Consider the following 23311-nt stretch of genomic DNA (forward strand, 5'->3'; position numbering starts at 1 on the left):
TTTTTTTTTTTTTTTTTTTTGAGGCACCTCCATACTGTTTTCCATAATGGCTGTACTAACTTATATTCCCATCAACAATGAAGTTCTCATTTCTTTGTATCTTCTCCAAAAATTGTCTTTCCTCTTTTTGACAAAAACCACTCTAATAGATGTGAAGTAATATTTCACTGTAGTTGTTGATGCACTTCCCTAATGATTAGTGATATCATTCATTTTTACATGTGTCTCTTGGTCATTTGTATGTCTTTTGAGAAATGTCTGTTTAGCTCCTTTGTTCATTTTAAAATCAGATTGTTTTCTTGATATTGAGTTGAGGTCCTTATATATTTCAGATATTAACCCCTTATCAGATGTATAGTTTGCAAATATTTTCTCCCATTACATGGGTTGTCTCCTCACTTTGTTAATTGTTTTCTTTGCTTTACAGATGATTTTTGGTTTGATGACATCTTATTTGTCTCTTTTTACCTTTGTTGCCTGTGCTTTCAAGGGTCCTATCCAATTCATTTTTGCCCAGACCAATGTCATGAAGATTTTTCCCTGTGTTTTCTGCTCATAGTTTTATAGTGTGAGGTTTCAGGTTTAATTTTTTAGTTCTTTTGAATTTATTTTTGAATATTTTGTAAGATAAAGGTCTAATTTCATTCTTCTGCATGTGGATATCCAGTTTTCTTAAAACGATTTACTAAAGAGACTATCCTTTACCTTTTATTTGTTCTTTGAAACTTTGTCAAAAATTCTGGGATTTCTGTCTTCTTCCTTTGGTCCGTGTGCCTGCCTTTGTGCCAGTACCATGCTGTATTGATCACCTTTGCTTTATAATATGTTTTGAATTCAGGGAACATGATGCCTCCAACTTTGTTCTTTTTGCTCAAGGTTGCTTTTGGATATTTAGGTTTGTGGGTGCGTCTTTGTGTGCTGGTGTTATTCCATACAAACTTAAGGAGTTTTTTTTTCCAATTTCTGTGAAAAATGACGTTGCTATTTTGGTAGAAATTTAATCGAATCTGTAGATTGCCTTAGTAGTATGAACATCCTCATATCAATTCTTCCAACCCATTAACATAGGATACGTTTTCATTTATTTGTGTTTTTCAACTTCTGGTATCAGCATCTTAAAATTTCAGTGGAAATGTTTGTTACCTCCTTGGTTAAATTTACAATAGTATTTAATTTTTTGTTAATATTGTCAGTGGGATTGTTTTTTTTAATTTCCTTGTCAGATTGTTAATTGTAAATATATAGAAACACTACAGATTGATTTTATATTCTGTAACTGAATTCATTACTGATCTGTTCTAATTTTTCAATTTCTTCTTTCTTGTAGGTTGTGAGTGTCTAGGAATTTATTGGTTTCTAGGCTATTCAGTTTGTAAGCATATAATTGCTATAGTAGTCTCTTAGGGCACTTTGTATTTTGGTGGCTTCAGTTTTAATGTCTCCACTTTCATTTCTGATCTTATTTATTTAAGCAGTCTTTCTTTTTTCCTAGTTAGTCTAGCTCAGGGTTTGTGTTTTGATAATCTTTAAAAAAAAAAAAGTAACTCTTGGTTTCATTGATTTTTTTTTTCCCCCTCTATTATTTTTTGAGTGTCTATTTCATTTATTTCTGCTCTGATCTTTGTTATTTCTTTCCTTCTGCTAAGTTTGGCTTGATTTGTTCTTTTTTCTAGTTCCTTAAGGTGTAACATTAGATTGTTTATTCATGGTCTTTATTCTTTATTAATGGAGGCATTTATTTCTATTAATTTCCCTCCTTGGGCTGCTTTTGATGTGTCATATAAATTTGCTATGTTGTGTTTCCATTTTTTTTTGTCTCAAAATATTTTTAAATTTTTTAAATTTTCTTTCTGTGACCCACTTGTTGTTTAATAGCATTTTGTTTAATTTCCACATATTTGTGTATCTCCCAAGATTTATCCTATTATTGGTTTTTTATTTCATGCCATAATGACCCAATTCAGAGACTTTCTATACAGCTTCCTTATCTTTTGCTCTCAGATTGTTAGTCCCGAAGTTTGGTGACTTAATCTTTTTCACTCTGGGCCTTCCCCGCCTTTAGCTTTTGCTTAGAACCTTCCTGTATCTGGAACCATATTCTTGCTGTTCAGTTTTACTTTGTTTTCATTGAACATTTTCTTTGGTATTGTGATTCTATGGAGGAAAAGGGTCTTTTAATAGGTGTTATGATATAAATGTTAGTGTCTCCTCAAATTTCAAAGAATGAATCCTGATTTCCTGTGTGATGATATTAAGAGGTAGGATCTTTGGAAGGCATTCAGATCATGAAGCAGAGCCCTCATGAATAGGATTAGTGCCCATATAAAAGGGACCCAAGGACTGGACATGTTGGTGCATGCCTGTAATCCCAGCTAAGGCAGGAGGTTTATAAATTCAAGGCCAGCCTGGGCAACTTAGTGAGACCCTGTCTCAAAATTTGGGGATGTAGCTCAGTGGTAGAGTACTTGCCTAGCATGTGTGAGGCCCTAGGTTTAATCCCCAGCTTCCCCCCTCTTTTTCTCTCATGCATGCGTGCATGCACGTACACACACACACACACACACACACACACACCAAACCCAAATGCCTAAGCCCAAGAGAGCTCATTCATCCCTTCCACCATGTGAGGATACAGTGAGAAGGTGCTGTCTATAAGGAACAGGCCCTTTAATAATGCCTTTATTTTGGACTTTCCAGTCTCTAGAACTATGAGAAATAAAATTCTGTTGTTTATAAAATACCCAGTTTATGGTATTCTATTGTAGCAGCCTGAACAGACTAGGACACCAGATATTTCTCTAGGTTTATTCAGGCGAGCATTTTCTTTGGCTTAGGTACTTTTTTTGGATACCAGACTCCCTTAATCACTTACCATAACTTTCAGAATCAAAGGATGTTTATCAGATGGGGAATAATGAAAATTGATTTTTCTGATTTGCAAAGATGACTTTGAGTTTCTTTGAGAAGTGTTTTGAACAGTCACCCAGTACATGCTTAACAGGATATGATATCTCCTACCCATCTACACCTAGGAGCCAGATTTAGCTACTTTATCCAGCCTGGGAAGCACATTCCTTTGTGGATTCAGAATTTTCTCCTTAATAATTTAGTTCCTGATGGTATTGAATGGACCAGCATATTTTGTCAACACATATAACTCATATAATCCACAAGAATGACTGAAATAACAAAAGAAATGATGTACAAGCTTATTCATATCTAGAAATCATACATTTTCTGTAGTTTTGGAGTCAGATAGCCCCGGTTAGTAGTATCATGTCTACCCCATACTAGCAGTGTTTTGGCAAGTAAACAAGGCTTTTTAAAATTTAAATGATTTTACACTGGTATATAAAATCATAAAAAATTGTATGTATAAGTAAACCAGTCTTGCTGCTAAAATTGAATTCCATGTGAAAGCATCCAGTAGTGTTTGACTTGTTGTAATCTCACTGACTGTTAACTCTGACTTTCCTCCTTGATGTTCTTACCTTCTGGACCATTTGATTGGGCAAGGCAAAATCTCTCATAGTATATCCCATCAGCACCAGAATCTTGCATTTCCTAGGTATGGAATCCTTTCAAGAACCACCTATTGTTGATGGAACACCTATTGTGCTTATTATGATAAATTATAATATGAAAAATATTCCTACATCTCCCAGGTATCCAAGGAAGGAAATTAACAGCTATTGAGAAGCTTCCCAGTAGAGATCTCACTGGCTAAAATTTGTGATAACATTAATAATTACACTTTTATTGATAGGTATTCTAATTCTTGGCAGTTTTCAGGACGATTGTAATGGATAGTGTTCTTAGATTCCTATAGCAATCCATTGAGCATTCAGTTCCCATTTTGCATGTCTGAGGATGAAGATAATTGTGTGACTCCCTCACAGCCTTCTAACCGGATGGTGGAGTTGTTCCTTGGGCCTGTGTCTTCTGGCACTCCTCCACATCCTCTCCTTTTCTAACACTTTTACCTACTGGGACACATGGTTTGAACTCTGAGGTTCTGGTACATGATTTATTTAATAACTAGACTTTTATGAGCAAAGTATTTCTTAGGTTTCCCCTAATTTTATCACTGTTTATCCCCCTAAGAGACAGCTCTAAAATGTGGAAATTTTGAACTCTATCAAAGGGTCAGAGAAAATTGTTTATCCCTTTGATGTAAATTCTGTGTGCTTCTAAACACTAAACACTCAAAAACAGTTTTCTTAGGTGCAGACTTAGAACAAAACTCTTTTTGAATGTAACATATTCTCATTGTATCTTTTAAATTAAATTATTTCATTAATTCTTCCATTCAACAAACATATATTTAGCCCTTACTATGTGCCAGGGGCTGGGGATACAAATTGGTAGTGAGAGGTATAGTGAAGAAAAATAAAACACTTTTACATTTTTCTCCAAGCTATGAGATTATTAAATTATAATAGATATCAATGACCTCTGATAGACCCTTTTAAAATGTTAGCTGTTGGGAAGATGGCCTTAGACAAGGAACATTGTCTCTGATATCCCTCTGCTGTTCCTACCTTCTTTTCCATTATTTGGGCCAAGCCCTTGCTTCCTTGTATGGTTGTGACAACCTTGATCAGGATGAAGTGTAAGGGAATGGTGAAAGTCAGATTGTAAAAGAAGGCTGTTAGGAATAAAACACCTTTGGAGTAACAGTCTCACAACTAATCCTTTTAGAATTGCGTTTATCATCTTTTATTCTTTTGAATGTAATGTCTTGCCTTATAGTATGTTATACCAAGAACACTGAAAATAGATGTATTTAAAATATCTACTTATGCTGTGTTTAACAAAACAAGATATAAAAAGCAACCTCCTCGGATGCTTCCAGTTTTATGGTGTTAAGACCATAGAGTAAGTTTCTTTTTGACTTAAGTGTTTTATGAGTTTTGAAGAATAGGGAGTCTGCGAGTTGGAAAGAAGCCATTCTTACCATGAGGCAAATATATACTTGAGTTTAATTTTTAAACTATTACTGCGATTTGACCTTAAATTAAGATAGTCTGTTTCCATTGTGGTATTTTACTGATTGAACAATGAGAATAAAGCAGCTGCCACCAATTAAAATAATTCATAAATGCTGGTTGTAAATAAATATTCTTGAAGTTTTAACTCAGTGAAGTCAATCTTTTTAGTGGCACTGTCTTTCTGGAAAACAACTTGGTAAAGTTCATCAAGAGCTTTAAAATGTTTTATTCACTTTGATCTGGTCATTCTGTTTCCTAAAAGTCTATCCTTAGAAAATAAATTCAAGATCTGGATAAACCATAATGCACAGAGATGTTCCCCACAGTTTAACAAGAAGGAAATGATTATCTAAGTTTTGGTACACCCATATGATGAAATAACATGGAGCCATTAAAATACTTTTGAAGAATACTAACCAAATAGGAAAATATTTATACAATTCAGCTAAAAAAACAATACAAAACCATATAGTATGATCTTAACTATGTGAAAATATTTCATAAAAAAAGACTCAGTACACATTGTAAAATTTCATTTTCTTTGGGTTGTGGATTAAATGTGGGTTTTATTTTCTTTCTACTTGTCTGTATTTTCCAAATAGAATATAATAAGCATGTATTAAATCCATAGTGAATAAAAATGTTATGTAAATGTTTTGATCCTCTCAGTGAGATGCTTTTTTAAAAATATCTAGTCCATTTATTATGACTTATTTTTACCAGATTTAACCTTAAAATACTTTTTTCTAGTGAATTTTCTTATTTTAATCTTATAATGTTTATGTTTAATTTTTGATATATACAATGTCATCAGTTTGTCTGCTGCCTCTAATTTCTAAGTGTTCTTTAAAGCCAATATTTCTTTTTTTAATAATATACTTTTTTAGTTATGGATGGACACAATACCTTTAAATTTATTTATTTATTTTTATATGCTGCTGAGGATCGAACCTAGTGCCTTAGACATGCTAGGTAAGTGCTCTATCACTGGGCCACAACCCCTAGCCTTTAAAGCCAATATTTCAGTTCCACATTGGGACTACTTTTTTCAGGTGGTTTATATTAAACAACACACAAATATTAATAATATATGATAAAGAGAGTTGGCTCTGGAGCTACAATATCTGATTTGGGCTCACCACTTAGTAGTTATGTGATCACTGACAAATTAACTGTTCTTCCTGATCCTTGGTTTTCCTATCTTTAAAGTGGGATATAATAATAGTATCTACGTCATTGGGATTTTATGAGGATGTAAAAGAGGTAGTACATGTAAACATTGTTATAAAAAGGCCTGGTACATAGTAAATGGTCAGTAAAAGTTTAACTATGTTTAGTCTGAATTTATACACACACACACACACACACACACACATCATCATCATCATTTGCAAAATTGTCCTTTATCTGTCTTTATTTTCTACATAATTGTAATTTTTATGTTTATACTGTGTTTATACTCACAAATATTGGTGTCATTTGCAGAATTCTCCTTTATATCTGTCTTTATCTTTTACATAATTGTATTTTTTTTTTCTTTTTATGTTGCTGGGGCTCAAACCCAGGACCTTGTACGTGTTAGACATACTGTCAGTCCCACAATTGTAATTTTAAAATGAAAGTTTTTATTTCATTCTCAGAGTTAATTTCCTTTTATACTTTAAAAGTATTTTTAAAATTTCCATATTTTTGGCAGTAGAAATTTTGTTGATTTGTTTTCTAATCATATATTCCTTTCCTTTATTGGAATTGATCATCACTCATGTGGGAATGGATAGATTAAAGGCTGGCTTCATTCAAGGCATAAAAGAATTTATATTTAAATACAAAAGTTGATATTTTTATTTTCACCTATTATTTATTTTAATAAAGTACCACTTTAGTAGAGAAGGAGGGATTGGGCAGGTAATTGTCAGTGTATCTAAAAGTGATGAAACTACATTTGTTTCTTTTTAAACTCTAGAATCCACATTTAGCTAATTCAAACTGATCTTCCCAGACAGATTTGGGGTGAGAAAAGAGCTGTCCTTTATTGAATCAGGCATTGGGCTAGACATTTAAATGTATTATATAATTTTATAGCCTAATATGGGAACTATTTTAAGTAAAACAATCATTTGAGGATTTTACCATCTTACCTTAAAAAATCTACAAATGTGTTTCTATTAAAAAAGCAATTTGGATTTAACTTATTACCTCTTCCTTTTAGACAATTACAATACTTTTACCATTGTTCAGCTTTACTGCATTGATGAGGTGCTTTTGTGGTATATTTGTGTTGGCAGAATAAGACCCTGGGCCACTTTGAAACCTAAGCAAAGATTTTTTTCATCACCCTTAGAAATATTTAAATGAGACACATGTAGTCCATAAGTCTTCATCTTTGATTGGAACGGGTGGAAGAGGTGGTCCCTACAAGAGATTATGCTTCCCCTGGTCTTTGATTCTACAGCTGTATAGAGATCCTGGGTAGAGTATGAAGTTCCTTATGTGCATTTCTGATATAAAGGTAGAGAGAATATAGGGGAATTGTTTAAAAAGGAATTTTTGGATATAATAATTTAATGGTAGATACCACATTGTTTTTTCTATTCCATTATAAAAGGACTTTGGATATCTGCTGTCATTATTGTACAGTTCTGTCCTTAAGTGACTACTATTCTGTAGATATGGCATTGTTATTGGAAGATTTGTACTAGTAAGACTATGTTAAATTCAGTGTTTAGGACAGCAAGTGAGGTAAATAGCTGTGTCATGAGAGTGTTTAAATTTTCATAACTTAAAAAAAGCCTTTTAAAAATAGCAATAACAAAATACATACCTCAGACATAGTCCATGATTATCAAGTAATTCCTCAAGACTTTTTTAGTGTTGGTAAAAAGGTTGCTCAGATTGCATTTGCTTTTTTTTTCTAACTCATGGAGGGAGAATAAGAGGAGTGAGTTATTTTTGGCATGGACTTAAAGAAGGAAATATCAGTGTGACTGTTAACTGACACTTTTGTCAAGTTCAGTTTCTACCTGATTGCTTTGATTTTTTTTTTATTTCATTACTTTGGAAGTTAGAGTTCTCGATATGAAATTTCTTAAGAGTGACATCTCTAACCTTTGGGTTTGAGTAGTGCGTTGCCCCTGAAATTGGTTGAGTCACTTCATATTCTTCTAAGAGTTCACCACCTGTCAAAGCTGAAGAGATCTGTCCCTTTTGCCTTCTGCTTTCTGAACCATTTTCTTGCTGGCAATAGTCTTCTATTATTTGTGGCAGGGTTTTCCACATTTAAGCTGTGAAACCTACCATGGAGTTTGACCATTAAAGTGACTTAGGGTTAAAATAGGCTTTGAGACTTACAATTCAGTCCATGAAAGAGTAACTGGTTCAAGACTCTTGTTCACTTCTTTCCAATTCATATCTCTTACAAAGAACTAGAAACTGGGCAAAATTCAAGAAACTCAAGACTAGGGATATAGCTCAGTTGGTAGAGTGCTTGCCTTTGCATGCACAAGGTCCTGGGTTCAATCCCCAGCACCACACACAAAAAATACATGAAACTTTTCAGACATTGGGCAGCAGGCAGCTTAGGCATGTGATTTCTGAGAGAAAAAGAACAAATGAAGTGAGCTCTATATTCATCCTAAATTTTGTTTTACTGTAGGCAGTTTTTAGATCACAGCCTTGTGAGAGGGAACCAAAGCAGAGGTACAGTTTTGCTGAATTGATGAGACAGACAGGAGAACTCAGGGAGGTCTAAGTGGCAGGAATTAGTGGAGTAGCATACTGGACTTGGAAAAATAGCTCCAGAAATCTGCGTAGATGTTCCCCTTATCTTTTCCTGAATATGAATCTTTGCACTTGTCAAGTCATCAGGCTGGCAAAAAACAAACAAACAAAAAACAAAACAATACAAAAAACCCAACTTATTAGGAACTGTAGGCTGAAAGCTACATAGATGATCCTCTTTGGCTGAATATGAGTCTGTACATTTGTCAAACCACATGCTTATTTGTATCTAGGAGACATTTGAGTTCCTACAGCAAGAGTTGTGAGACCTTGTTGAACACCTAGTGCATACAATAGAGACCTTAGAAAGGTCCCCACTTAGTCGTATGACTAAACTAATCCTAGAGTGAATGCTACTCTAAATCAAAATTAACAAGCTACATCTTGAAAAATAGTCATCCACAAACAATTTAACTGCATGACAAAACTTCAATACTCTTTGAAAGAAGAGAGCAAAATTGACCGTCAACAATGTAATTATTATAATATTTGCATCCACAAAATCACTAAACATTCCAAGAAGCATTAAAATGTGACCTGTAACCAGGAGGAAGTCAGTCAATAGAAACAGAACCAGAAATGATGCTTATAGAATAAGCAGACAAGGACTTTGAAGTAGCTACGAAAATAGGTTGAAGTTTTAAAAGAAAGACAAGAATATGATGAGCAAAGAAATTAAAGGCATATAAAGAACCAAATGGAACTTTTGCAACTGAACCATATGCTATATGAGATGGAAATTCTGTGGATAAGATAAATAGCAAACTAGACCCTACAGAATGAAAAAATCAATAAAATTGGATGCTTATGAATATAAATTACCCAGTCACAAACAGAATGGACACAAAATGGAAAAGAAAAAAAAAAAAAACCCTTAGTGGATTGTGGTACAATACCAAGCAGATTTACATACACATAATTGGAGTCCCATAAGGAAAGGAGAGATAAGAATAATCAGAAAAATAGTTGAAGAAATAATGACCTAGAAATTTTCCAAATGTGAAAACTATGAACCCATAGATCAAAAAATATCAATGAACCTCAAACAGAAAAAATACAATGAAAACTATACTAAGAGTATAATAAAATTGCTGAAAACCAGGAGTAGAGCATTTTAAAAAGCTACTTGGGGACTCGGGATGTGGCACAGTGGTAGAGTGCTTGCCTAACATGCACGAGGCCCTGAATTTGATCCCCAGAACCAAAAGGTGAAACATAACAAAACAGGAAAATCTGTTAGGGAAAGAAATAAGGACACATTACATGAGAACGTGTGTTTCTCAGCAGAAACATTGAAAGCTAGAAGATAATGGAATTATATCTTTAAAGTGCTGAAAGTAAAAAAAAAAAAAAGGAAGAATACTGCCAATTTCAAATCCCAAACAAATGAAAATATCTTTTAAAAATGAAGGTAGAAAAATGAGGTTCAAATATATTTTTCAGACAAACCCAAAATTGTTACCAGCATACCTGGACCACAAGAAAATTAAAGGTAGCTCTTCAGGCTGAAAGAAATGATACCAGATGGAAAATTGGCTCTCTGCAATGTACTGAAGAGTACCAGATAAATAAGGAAAGTGTAGGGTAAATGTAAATGACTTGCCCGTCATTTGAAAATTTTTTTAAAAGTTAAGTGATTGTTTGAGAGAAAAATTAATACTCTGTCATGGGATTTATAAGGTATATATATGTAAAGGGTGTGAAGTCCCAAGGAACAGGAGGGATGAATTGGAAGGATATTGTTAAGGTTCTTAAATTATATGTGTAGAGCTATAATATAGCTTGAAGGTAGATTGTAGTAAGTTAACAATGCATCCTATAAATTCTACAGCAACTAGTAAAAAAGGCATAATAGTGAATAGCAATAATAAGATAAAATATAAAATATACTCATATAACCCCAAAGAAGATGGAAGAGAGAAGTAGAGATTACATGGGAAATATCAAGAACAAATATCAAAGATGGTAGATGTAAAATTAACCATTCCAATAGCTAAATTAAAAATATAAGTTATACAACCACTCTTATTAAAAGGCTGCATAAAAGTACAAGACCTAATTGTATATCATAGATAAGAAACTGACTTTAATGATAGGCACAGATAGGTTAAAAGTAAAAAAGATGGAAATATATATGCAAATGCTATCATAAGCAACAGTGGCTGTGTCACTAAGATGAATTAGTCTTCAGAACAAGCAGTGTTGCCAGGAAGAAGAAGGATCTTTCCTTAATAATAAAGTGATCAATTCCTTAAGAAGGCAATATCCTAAATTTAAGAGTCTCAAAATGCATGAAAAAAGATATATCTGACAGCATAAATAGACAAAACCACAATTAGATTTGGATATGCCAATATTCTTACTCAGCAGTTGATAGAACAAGCAGGAAAAAAAATCAGCAAGGAGATAGAAAACATGATCAACACTACTAACTCGACCTAATTGACATTTACAAACACTGGATCTAACACTACCAGAATACATTTTCTCTTCAAATTAACATGTTACATTCACTGAGCTAGACCATATTCTGGGCCATAAAACAAGTCTTCAATAGATTTAGAATGACTGAAATAACATAAAGTATATTCTCTGACCAAAATAGAATTAAAATAGAAGTAAATAGCAATAAATACCTGGAAAATCCCCCAATATTAGGAAGTTATACAACGTATGTTCTAAATGAATCATGGGTCCAAGCAGAAGTCATAAGAGAGATTAGAAAATATTTTAAATGAATGATAATGAAAATGTGAAAATTTGCAAGATGAAACCAACAATGTTTAAAGGGAAACATGGCTTGATAACAAGGAGGAATTAAATCAAATAAGCTTTCACTTTAAGAAGCTAGATAAAGAAGAGCAGATTATCTCAGGTAAGTAAAAGAAATAATAGAAAAGTAGAAATCAGTAAAATAGAAAACCAAAAAAGTCAAAAAATAACCTTATAGAAAAAGTCAATGAAAATGATAAACCTATTGCTACACTGATAAAGAAAAAAAGACACAAGTTAATGTGAATTTCCATTGTCAGGAATAAAAGAATAGATATCCACAGATACTATAAGCATTGAAAGGATAATAAAGGAGGGCTGGGGTTGTGGCTCAGTGGTAGAGCACTTGCCTAGCACAGGTGAGGTACAGGGTTCCATCCTCAGCACCACATAAAAAACAAAATAAAGGTTAAATTCTTTAAACAAGCATAATAAGGGAATATTCTGGAAGACTTTATGCCAGTGTATTCTACAACTTAGATACAGTAGAGAAATTTCTTGAAAAAAAAAAAAAAACTATTTACCAAAATGGACTCAAAAAAGACTAGAGAATCTGATTAGCTTTACATCTATTAAAGAAATAAAATTTATTATTAAAAACCATTCCACAATTAAAATTCTAGCCTACAAGGAATTCAGTGTTGAATTCTGTCAAATATTTAAGAAACAAATACCCCAAATTTATAGAAAATAGAGAATAGAATTCTTTCCAACTCATTCCATGATTCCAGCAAAATTGGAATCCTTGAACTGTGTTGGTGAGAATATGAAATGGTTCAGCAACTATGCAAAACAGTATGGAGATTCCTTTAAAAAATTAAAACTGCCATGTGATTCAGCAATCTCACTTTGGGGTCTATATCCAAAAGAAATGAAATCAGGATCTTGGGGAGATATCTCTACTCCAGTGTTCATTGCAGCATTTTTCATAAAGCCAAGATATGGAAAAACCCAAGTGTCCATCAGCTGCTAAATAAAGAAAATATGGTATATACATACAATGAAATATCATTCAGCCTTTACTAAAGAGTAAATCCTGCTATTCACAATAACATGGATGAACCTGGAGAACATTATGTTTAAATGAAATAAGTAGTCACAGGACAAACACTGCAGGATTCCACTTACACTGAGACACCTGTAATAGTTGAAGTAACAGAAGCAGATAATGCATGGTGGTTACCAAGGGGTTGCAGAGGCCCCTGGAGAATTGTTCAGTAGATATAAAGTTTTTTTAATGCTAGATGAATAAATTCTAAAGATTGCTACACAACATATTATCTATAGTTAAAAATATGGTATTGTGTGCCTCAAAATTTAAGAGGGTAGATAATCATGTTAAGTGTTCTTACCATAAAACACACAAAACCAAAGGAATAAAAAGACAACTTTTGTGAGGTATTGGATATGTCTGTTACCTTGATGATATCACAATTGTTTGCATATATCCAAACTCATTAAATTGTACACATTAAATGTGTGTGTTTCTTTGTATGTCAATTATACCTTTATAAAGCTATTTAAAAAAACTTGAGCACAAATATTATCATAATGCAGATAGCCCCACACTGAAAGCAACCCAAATATTTATCAGCAGTTCAGTGGATAAAATATTGTGATATAGCCATTCAGTGGAATACTAGTCAGCAATAACAGGACCACACAACATGAAAGAATACCAAAAGCACTATGCTGTGTGAAAGAAGACTGATGCAAGAGAGACTGCATATTGGGTCATTCTATTTATGTGAAATTCTAGAAAAGGCAAAACTATAGTGACAGAAAGCAGAGTAATGTTTTCCAGGGTCCAGAACTCGGGGGAGGGTGCAGGTTGATTGCAAAAAGGTATGAGGGAACTCTTTAGGGGAATAGAAATGTTCTATTGTACCTTGATCCTCAGGTTACATGTATGTGTATATTTCTCAAAGTTAACTGACTTTGACACTTAAAATGGTTGTTTTTATTGTATATAAATTATACTTTAATAAAATTGACTTTTAGAAAAAGCAGCAGCATTTTGGAGATAAGGGTATCAGTTCCATCTAAAAATACCTTGGACAGGTGGTATAGCTCAGTAGAATACTTGCCTAGCATATATGAGGCCCTGGGTTTGATCCCCAGAACCACAAAATAATAAGAATATCAAAATTAAAAAAAAAAACTCAACCTCTTGGATATTTAATAGTAGACGTTTTTGAGAGATTGAACTATTTTCTGAAAGGTAAAAGAAGAAGGAGAGGAAAAAATCAAAAGTATATACAAGCATCCTTAATACAATCTCAGTTGACTACTTGTCCCTAGATTCTGTGGTTCTTTTTCCTCCTAAAATAAGAAGGGCTTGCTGAATTCCTGCTCTAAAGCTGAGTCTGTCTGGCTCTTTTCTTCCATGGAAGCAAGTAGTACAATACAAGGACCTTAGAATCAAAACAATTACCTGTCTAAACCCAGAAAACATGTGAAAAACAAATATATCACAGTTTTATTGCAGGTCTTACTAAGCTGGCACATTGCATCAGATATCCTTGTAATGGGAAAAAGATAAAAAATCTAGAATGAAGAAGCTGAATATTATTTTTCTAGCTCTTTTTACATTGGTATTTCAATCAACCCACATATTTATTTCCCATCTACTCCTTTTCTGCTAATTAAGTGGGCTCTGGGGGGAAGACAAGATGGTAGAAGATTGGTCATTAGCTGAGGAGGTAAGATATAGGTACCAAAAAAAAAAAAACAGTACTCAGTTGTTTTCACTGTTTCATTTAAAGTGTTATGAATTTTCTGACCATCCTTTATAATCACATGGAAGTACCAAAAACTAAGTCCTATAAAAGTCTTTAATGACATACAATCCTAAGACACAACTCTATCAATAAATATTCATTGTAAACCTACTTCTGTCTTTGCTAGTTTTATTTACGTTGAGTTTAGGCAACTTATCATTTCAATAAGAAGTCTTTTTAGGCTTAATCTTATTTTATATTAAAATAATTAATTCTTAAGTAAAAGCTGAGTCTGATGCCTTAAAGCTGTTTGAACAAATAGTTTCAGAATAAGAATTCCAAGTAGAAATTATTTCATTTTTGAAATCTGTAGCAAATTGTTACTTAAAATTTGTTAGATTTCTAAGTAATAAAGATTTTTGGTGTGCTCCTATTATCAGAAAAAACACAACTATTTAATAACTAAAATGTTACCATATATTAAATGAAGCACTCACTGAAGTATACATTAGGAAAACACATGCAAATATGAGATTTTTTTTTCATTTAAGATAGTTTTTATCTTTTAGGGATCTAAAAGAACAAAATTATAAGACAGATTATCTTTGTATATCAAATCTGTAACTGATTTTTTTTAAAGTCTGCTGAAAACTGTTGCTTTATTCTTGCTAAGGGGGATCAGTGGTACTTTCAGTTAAAAATTGGCAGAATCACTCTAATCCCTTAAAGTATGCTTGTGATTTGGGTGATTGTATGTCAGTGGTGATTACCCTTGATTTACCAAAAAAAAAAAAAAAAAATTCAGCCTTCCCAATCATCTGTTAGACTTTAGTCTGCTTCTCTTCGCTTCTCTTCCTCTGGCATTTACCAGTGAAATTAGAATTATAATAATGGGGAGAAAAAAGAGTTTAATGCCACTGTGATTGAATTTCTGGGAACACGGGCGAGGAAAAGTATTGAAAGATGGTAATTCTTAATTCCCACTTTCTGATATTTGTGGTCTTCTATACTAATCCATGCTGTCTAAGCAGTGTCTCCTCAGTTTCCTGAGCCCCATGGGATATAGGATATTTACAAAGGTTGGAAGAAGTGTGATATAATGCTATAGTGGTTTTTGAGTGTATTTTCTTCATATGTGGTAAAAGTATGTTGGTGATGAGAAAGCATCAAATGCATCTGAACTTTACCTTCTCCACCCTGATTCCCCAAGATTAGCTCCTTCCATTTTTTTTCTTATTGATTTGGATTTCAAATTATCTGGAAGAGTTAAGCTTCATTCATTCTATAATATGAATAACTTAATCAAACAATCAGATCCCATACCTAGCTGAGTAGATGATAACCAATGTAAGTGGAAATTTTGATTTGGAGGACATTTATAGATAATAGAAGACCTGGGTTTGATGAAGCCTGGCTTAGTAACAGGAAGAATGAAGCAAGAAGGCTGAGAGAGGGAGTAAGAAAGGGTGTTGGCAAGTCATCAAAGATAAAATGGTAGGTTTTGCTCTGAGCTTCTAATGGGAATAGTGTAGGACATTGTAAATTATAAATTGGGGCTCGCATTTCTAGACAGATCCGGAATTTCTGGTTTGTCCTTGGTATCTTTTCAGCAAATCTTTCTTCTCTCTGCCCTCCTGAGAGGAGGAGGAGTAGGAGGAGAGCTTATTGTACTCATCTGTATGGTAACTGTAATATTTGTAGGATTTTCCTATTATTTGGTCTTTTAGATAATGGCTAGGTTTAATACTCACAACTTTTTTCTGTATCAGGGGAAAACCAAGTTGAATCTGTAGTAAAATTTGTAGAACTTGCCAGATTCTAACACTAACTAGCTTGATTACTCTACTTGGTCTTCTTGGATTGCTTTTCTTTTTCCACGTGTAAAATGAAAAGGAAATGGATCCTCTCTTAAAGGCTCTTTCAGCAAATGGCTTTGTTACACATGTTGTCATGTAAACTTTAAACTATGTACTAAATTATTTTAGGGATTTGTAGTAGATGGAATTTTGTCCTATACCTCAAATTCATTTGTTCAAGTACTAATCCCCAGTGTGACTGTATTTGAAGATAGGGGCCTAAAAGGAAGTAAATATGGCAGAACAGTTATAAAGGTGGGGCCTTGATCTGCTAGGATTAGTGTCCTTATGAGAAAAGACACTGGCGAGCATCCTTACCACCACATTCCCCCTTCTACCACATGCACACAGGAAAGGCCATGTAAGGACAGAGTCTTTGTACAAGCCAGGGAGAGAGCCCTCACCAGGATCCAAACCCTGCTATAACACTGATCTTAGTATTTATAGCCTCCAGAACTATGAGAAAATAAATTTCTGGCATTTAAGCCCCCCAGTCTATGGTATTTTGTTATGCTAGACTGACTGACTAATATAAGATTTTACCATATTAGGTATGTTTTTATGAATTGAACTAGTAGCTGATATGGTTTAGAAATGAAATATATAGTCTTCTTGATAACAACTGTAAGATTTAACCATATTTATTATGTTTTTATGAACTGAACCTATAGATTAGATAGTTTGGCATTTTAACCTGATGGTGGAAAGAATACATCATCATTTAATCATATTAGTTATGTTTATGAATTGAATTTGTAGCTTATATGGTTTAGAAATGAAATATATAGCTTCTTGCTAACTACCACAAGATTTAACTGTATTTTGTATGTTTCTGTGAATTGAACCTATAAATTATATGGTGTGGAAATGAAATATATCGTTTATTTTTATTTAAATAGTAAGTGAAAGGTTTTAACCTGGTGGTAGAAGATACCATCATTTCAATTTTTATTTAATCTTCTGGATCATGGAGAATTATGATTCTGAGTGTAGTTAGAAGTTATGAGTAGTATATTTATATTTTTGTGCTAATTTGCTAAGTAATCCAAGTGCAATTGAGAAACAACTGTTATTTGGTACTAGAAGAAAAGAACCAAGCTGTAGGGCTTCTTTATTTTCCTGTATCTACCTTTAATATAAATAACCTAATTGAGTATACCTATTTTAGTAAATTATTACTGTATTGGTAGGTTCCTATATTATTTTGTTAATGTTACTTATAAATCTCATTCTAAAGAATCTAACTCTGAATATAAGCAAATTGCTAGAGCGCGAGGTTGCAGTAATCTAAGACTATTTTTTTTAACTTCCAATTTTGCATTGGTATGGCAGGAGAGAAAGGATTTAAGGCTTATTATATTATTATTATTATTATTATTATTATTATTATTTAAGTATATATTTATTTTAGTTGAAAATGGACCTTTATTTTATTTATATGTGGTGCTGAGACTCGAACCCATGGCCTCACACATGCTAGACAAGTGCTCTACCACTGTGCCACAACCCCAACCCCTAAGGCACATTATTATTAAGTAAATATATCTTTTTCATGGTCTTGTTCAATTTCACTCCACGCCCACAAACATATTTCTGATCTGTTTTGGTTTGTATCACTAGTACAGTCTTGGAAGGAAGAGCATTGGAAATGGCATGCACTTGGACTGGGGAGTGTCCTATGCAGATTTATGTTGCTTTTTATACTTTCTGTGATTGCGTGCATCTAAATTTCCCTGAGAGGTACTGTTGACCTGACAAAACTGGCTGCCAGTTGGCTGACAAGATTCATCTAGATGGTTACTTCCTGTTCCTGTCTACAGACTTGAAAAAACGGATTCACTTTCATTCAAAGGCTTCTCTGCACATAATGGCACAAAATGTTCAGAAGTAGGATAATTCCTTATAAATCTATGTCTGGTTACCCTCAGATAAACATTTCCATTATCTCATTTTGTGCTCCTGTCTAGTATGCCACATTTTTCATTGTATGTAGGTGGCCTTAAACCATATAGCAAAAGCATTTCCCCCAAACACTGAATCTTCTCTTTACTATGAACCATTTTCCTCATTTCCTTGTCGTTGAACAGTTCCTCTCAACAGGCTTAAAAACCTTTTTCTACTTTGATTTTTTTTTTTCTGATTATGCTGGTGTCTTACATCCTTTTAGGAACTCATACATGTTTTATTAGCACATTTAAGAATGAAATTACCTATTTTTCTTCTGTGTGTTGGATGAAGAATTTTTTTTTGCTATTTTTAGATAATACATATTTAATGTTCTTATAGTCATTGCCCTGTACAAAGTAGTTATCACACACAAGATGCAATCTCTTGTGCTCAGTGATGTTTATTCTGTTTCAGTCTGCTTTAAAATTCTTAACTTCCTGGGTTCTTTACCCCATTAAATGTTGCTTTTAAACCTTTTGGTTAATTTTAGTTCCAAGTATGTGTTTTTATAAAAGATGTTGGATGAGCATTTGTAAATGAGAAACCGGAGTTCCAGATTATTGAGTAATAGTTTTATTATGTCAACTAAAATCTGATTTCTTCCCTCTTCAGGTGTCTGTCCTAAACATAATAGAGAGTTTCAGTAGTAATTCATCTATCTTTGACACAGATATTTTCCCATAATTGCAACTATAAAAGTGGATGTTGCCTGGGACAGGCAAGGAACAGGTAGGGTATAGACTATTATGCATATACTTAGAGGGTTCTTAACAACACATACTCAACAGCTCCTAAAATTCAAAGAGTATTAAGTATAAAAGACAGCATAACAAGTTAGCAAGACTGTCAAACAACTTCTTGTTACCTGAATATACTGTGCACTTTTACATTCCCATGCACTTACTTACTGTGGAATGTCTTTGCTCTCCAGGCTGCCTTGCAGAAATACAATTTACCCTGTAGCTCTTTTATGCCCCAAGTTAAATCAATGATAGCATGGTATTATAGGAAACTGTATATAATTCCCCCTATCATATGTTTGAACACCCTCCATCATATTTTATAGTACAGTATATTCTTTAGTTTGTGTACTTTTTCTGCTTATCCTTTACATTTTGGGTATATAGGGTTGTATTATAGTATGAATGTTTATGTATAAAATTTAGTGGGATAAATAATAGAATGAAAGATAAAGTACTTATAAAATATTTTTATTTCTAGTGGTTATCATAGGAAATAAATTCACATTTTTTAGAGGTTTCTCAAGTCACTGAGGAAAAGACTGTATAACATAGTTCTGTTATCAAGAAAGCCATCATTGCTATTTTAAAGACCTGTTATTATGTATATTAGAGTCTGATTCACTTCATTCTGAGGCTGCAAAAGCTCTTGAAGGACTTGTCTTACATAGAAATACTATGTATAATCTTTGTGATGGGAGAGGATTGATATCTTAATATCCATAAAATTGTTTCTGATGTTGACTCTACCAAGTTAGAAAGTGCAAAATGAATAGGTAAAATTCAACTTTAAGATAATGTGTACACTGGCCAGAGCAATTAGACAGACGAAAGAAATTAAAGGCATAAAAATAGGAAAAGAAGAACTTAAATTATCACTATTTGCATCGACATGATTCTATACCTAGCAGACCCAAAAGGGTCTACAAAGAAACTATTAGAGCTAATAAATGAATTCAGCAAAGTGGCAGGATATAAAATCAACACGCATAAATCAAAGGCATTCCTGTATATCAGCGACAAATCCTCTGAAATGGAAATGAGGACAACCACTCCATTCACAATATCTTCAAAAAAAATAAAATACTTGGGAATCAACCTAACAAAAGAGGTGAAAGACTTATACAATGAAAACTACAGAACCCTAAAGAGAGAAATAGAAGAAGATCTTAGAAGATGGAAAAATATACCCTGTTCATGGATAGGCAGAACTAACATCATCAAAATGGCGATATTACCAAAAGTTCTCTATAGGTTTAATGCAATGCCAATCAAAATCCCAACGGCATTTCTTGTAGAAATAGAGAAAGCAATCATGAAATTCATATGGAAAAATAAAAGACCCAGAATAGCAAAAACAATGCTAAGCAGGAAGTGTGAATCAGGCGGTATAGCGATACCAGACTTCAAACTATACTACAGAGCAATAGTAACAAAAACAGCATGGTACTGGTACCAAAACAGGCGGGTGGACCAATGGTACAGAATAGAGGACACAGAAACCAATCCACAAAACTACAACTATCTTATATTTGATAAAGGGGCTAAAAGCATGCAATGGAGGAAGGATAGCATCTTCAACAAATGGTGCTGGGAAAACTGGAAATCCATATGCAACAAAATGAAACTGAATCCCTTTCTCTCGCCATGCACAAAAGTTAATTCAAAATGGATCAAGGAGCTTGATATCAAATCAGAGACACGCCGTCTGATAGAAGAAAAAGTTGGCTACGATCTACATACTGTGGGGTCGGGCTCCAAATTCCTCAATAGGACACCCATAGCACAAAAGTTAATAACTAGAATCAACAAATGGGACTTACTCAAACTAAAAAGTTTTTTCTCAGCAAAAGAAACAATAAGAGAGGTAAATAGGGAGCCTACACCCTGGGAACAAATCTTTACTCCTCACACTTCAGATAGAGCCCTAATATCCAGAGTATACAAAGAACTCAAAAAATTAGACAATAAGAGAACAAACAACCCAATCAACAAATGGGCCAAGGACCTGAACAGACACTTCTCAGAGGAGGACATACAATCAATCAACAAGTACATGAAAAAATGCTCACCATCTCTAGCAGTCAGAGAAATGCAAATCAAAACCACCCTAAGATACCATCTCACTCCAGTAAGATTGGCAGCCATTATGAAGTCAAACAACAACAAGTGCTGGCGAGGATGTGGGGAAAAGGGTACACTTGTACATTGCTGGTGGGACTGCAAATTGGTGCAGCCAATTTGGAAAGCAGTATGGAGATTTCTTGGAAAGCTGGGAATGGAGCCACCATTTGACCCAGCTATTCCCCTTCTCGGTCTATTCCCTAAAGACCTAAAAAGAGCATGCTACAGGGACACTGCTACATCGATGTTCATAGCAGCACAATTCACAATAGCAAGACTGTGGAACCAACCTAGATGCCCTTCAATAGACGAATGGATAAAAAAAATGTGGCATTTATACACAATGGAGTATTACTCTGCATTAAAAAATGACAAAATCATAGAATTTGCAGGGAAATGGATGGCATTAGAGCAGATTATGCTAAGTGAAGCTAGCCAATCCCTAAAAAACAAATGCCAAATGTCTTCTTTGATATAAGGAGAGTAACTAAGAACAGAGTAGGGACGAAGAGCATGAGAAGAAGATTAACATTAAACAGGGATGAGAGGTGGGAGGGAAAGGGAGACAGAAGGGAAATTGCATGGAAATGGAAGGAGACCCTCAGGGTTATACAAAATTACATACAAGAAGAAGTGAGGGGAAAGGGAAAAATAATACAAGGGGGAGAAATGAATGACAGTAGACGGGGTAGAGAGAGAAGAGGGGAGGGGAGGGGAGGGGAGGGGGGATAGCAGAGGATAGGAAAGGCAGCAGAACACAACAGACACTAGTATGGCAATATGTAAATCAATGGATGTGTAACTGATGTGATTCTGCAATCTGTATACGGGGTAAAAATGGGAGTTCATAACCCACTTGAATCAAAGTGTGAAATATGATATATCAAGAACTATGTAATGTTTTGAGCAACCAACAATAAAAATTAAAAAAAAAGATAATGTGTACATATCAGTATACTAGTATGTAAAAGAATGGATGAGAAAGTAATCCTATCTAATTCTTCTGATCAACACTAGAGAAGAGTTTCCAAATGGAGCATTAATTAGAATCTTGTCTAAATTTATATTTTGTACTTATAATATAGAAAGTAGAAAACCTGGCATTTACTTTTTGCTTTTCATTTTCATAACATTACCATAGGTTATCTCTTATTTGAATGCTAACTTTGATGTTTTACTTTAGTCATCCTTTTCCATGCTATTGGACATTTGGCTGTTGGTAGAAGGCAACTCTTAGTATTGCTTCCATGTTTATATACTTTATTCAATTAGGAACCTATCTACCATTGTGCCTGTTTATCAGAACATGGCATGATTCACATGTTTGAGGATGGTGATTGAAATGCTTGAATGGAATATCTTTTTATTCTAACTGCTGATGACTGACTGGAGTGTTTTAAAGAAATAATTTTCTTTAACTCACCAGTGTATTATAAGAAACATGATATGGGATATCTCTCTAAAATTTAAATTCTTAGAAAACAGTAATGTAGCAAATTATACCAGTTTAATGTAAATACGCATATTAGTACATATCATCCCCATCTTGGGATATTTATCTTTTTATGAAATGTTCTAAAATATGTAAATTAATTTATTTCATAAAATGTAACATATAGGGGCTGGGATTGTGGCTCAGTGGTGGAGCACTCACCTAGCGCGTGTGAGGCTCTGGGTTCGATACTCAGCACCACATAAAAATAAATAAAACAAAAATATTTTTAAAAAACTTGACATATAAAGTGGCTTCTAATTAGAACACATTCGCTTTTGGATTTGACCATTAATTGAGTCTGTCATGGTTTACTGCAGAATCCAAACATACACTGTGTTAAATTTCATTTGAAACCACATTATACTTAGGCCATTTTTTTAAAAAGAATGTTTTATTTTTTAGTTGTTGATAGACCTTTGTTTTACTTATTTATATGCGGTGCTGAGAATTGAACCCAGTGCCTCACACATGCCAGGCAAGTGCACTACCACTGAGCCCCAGGCCCAGGCCCAGGCCATTTTATTATAATTGCCACTTTGCTCTTTGATACTTGATAGATTGTACTTATAGGCAATATGTTTATATAAAAATTAAAGTAAAATTTCTAATTTATGAGTAGTAGTTTAATGTTTGCTGTTGCCCTTTGCCTCTCTGAACTCTACTGATTTTTCTAGGCCAAACAGAATTATCAAATTTGATGAATTTTTTTGTACACTAGTGGCTTGACTTGTGGAATTTTGTATATGGTTTATAGTAATTGTTTCCTTTTGCCTTATATTATTAGTTAGCTCTGAACATGCCTGCCTCCTGTACTGGCTCCTGGAGAGCAAAGACCTTTAGGCATCCATGTATCTTTCATAACCTCTTTATAGTACATATATAGCCCCTA

At 33.7% G+C, this 23311-nt stretch overlaps 1 protein-coding gene across 1 annotated transcript in view; it reads left to right on the forward strand.

Annotated features, from left to right (window-relative positions):
- The window catches only part of Ammecr1 (AMMECR nuclear protein 1), a 123611-nt gene that overhangs the window by 34409 nt on the left and 65891 nt on the right, over positions 1-23311 (forward strand). The window lies entirely within an intron of this gene.

The sequence above is a fragment of the Marmota marmota genome, unplaced genomic scaffold (assembly GCF_001458135.2).
Source record: "Marmota marmota marmota unplaced genomic scaffold, marMar, whole genome shotgun sequence".
NCBI classification, from domain to species: Eukaryota; Metazoa; Chordata; class Mammalia; order Rodentia; family Sciuridae; genus Marmota; species Marmota marmota.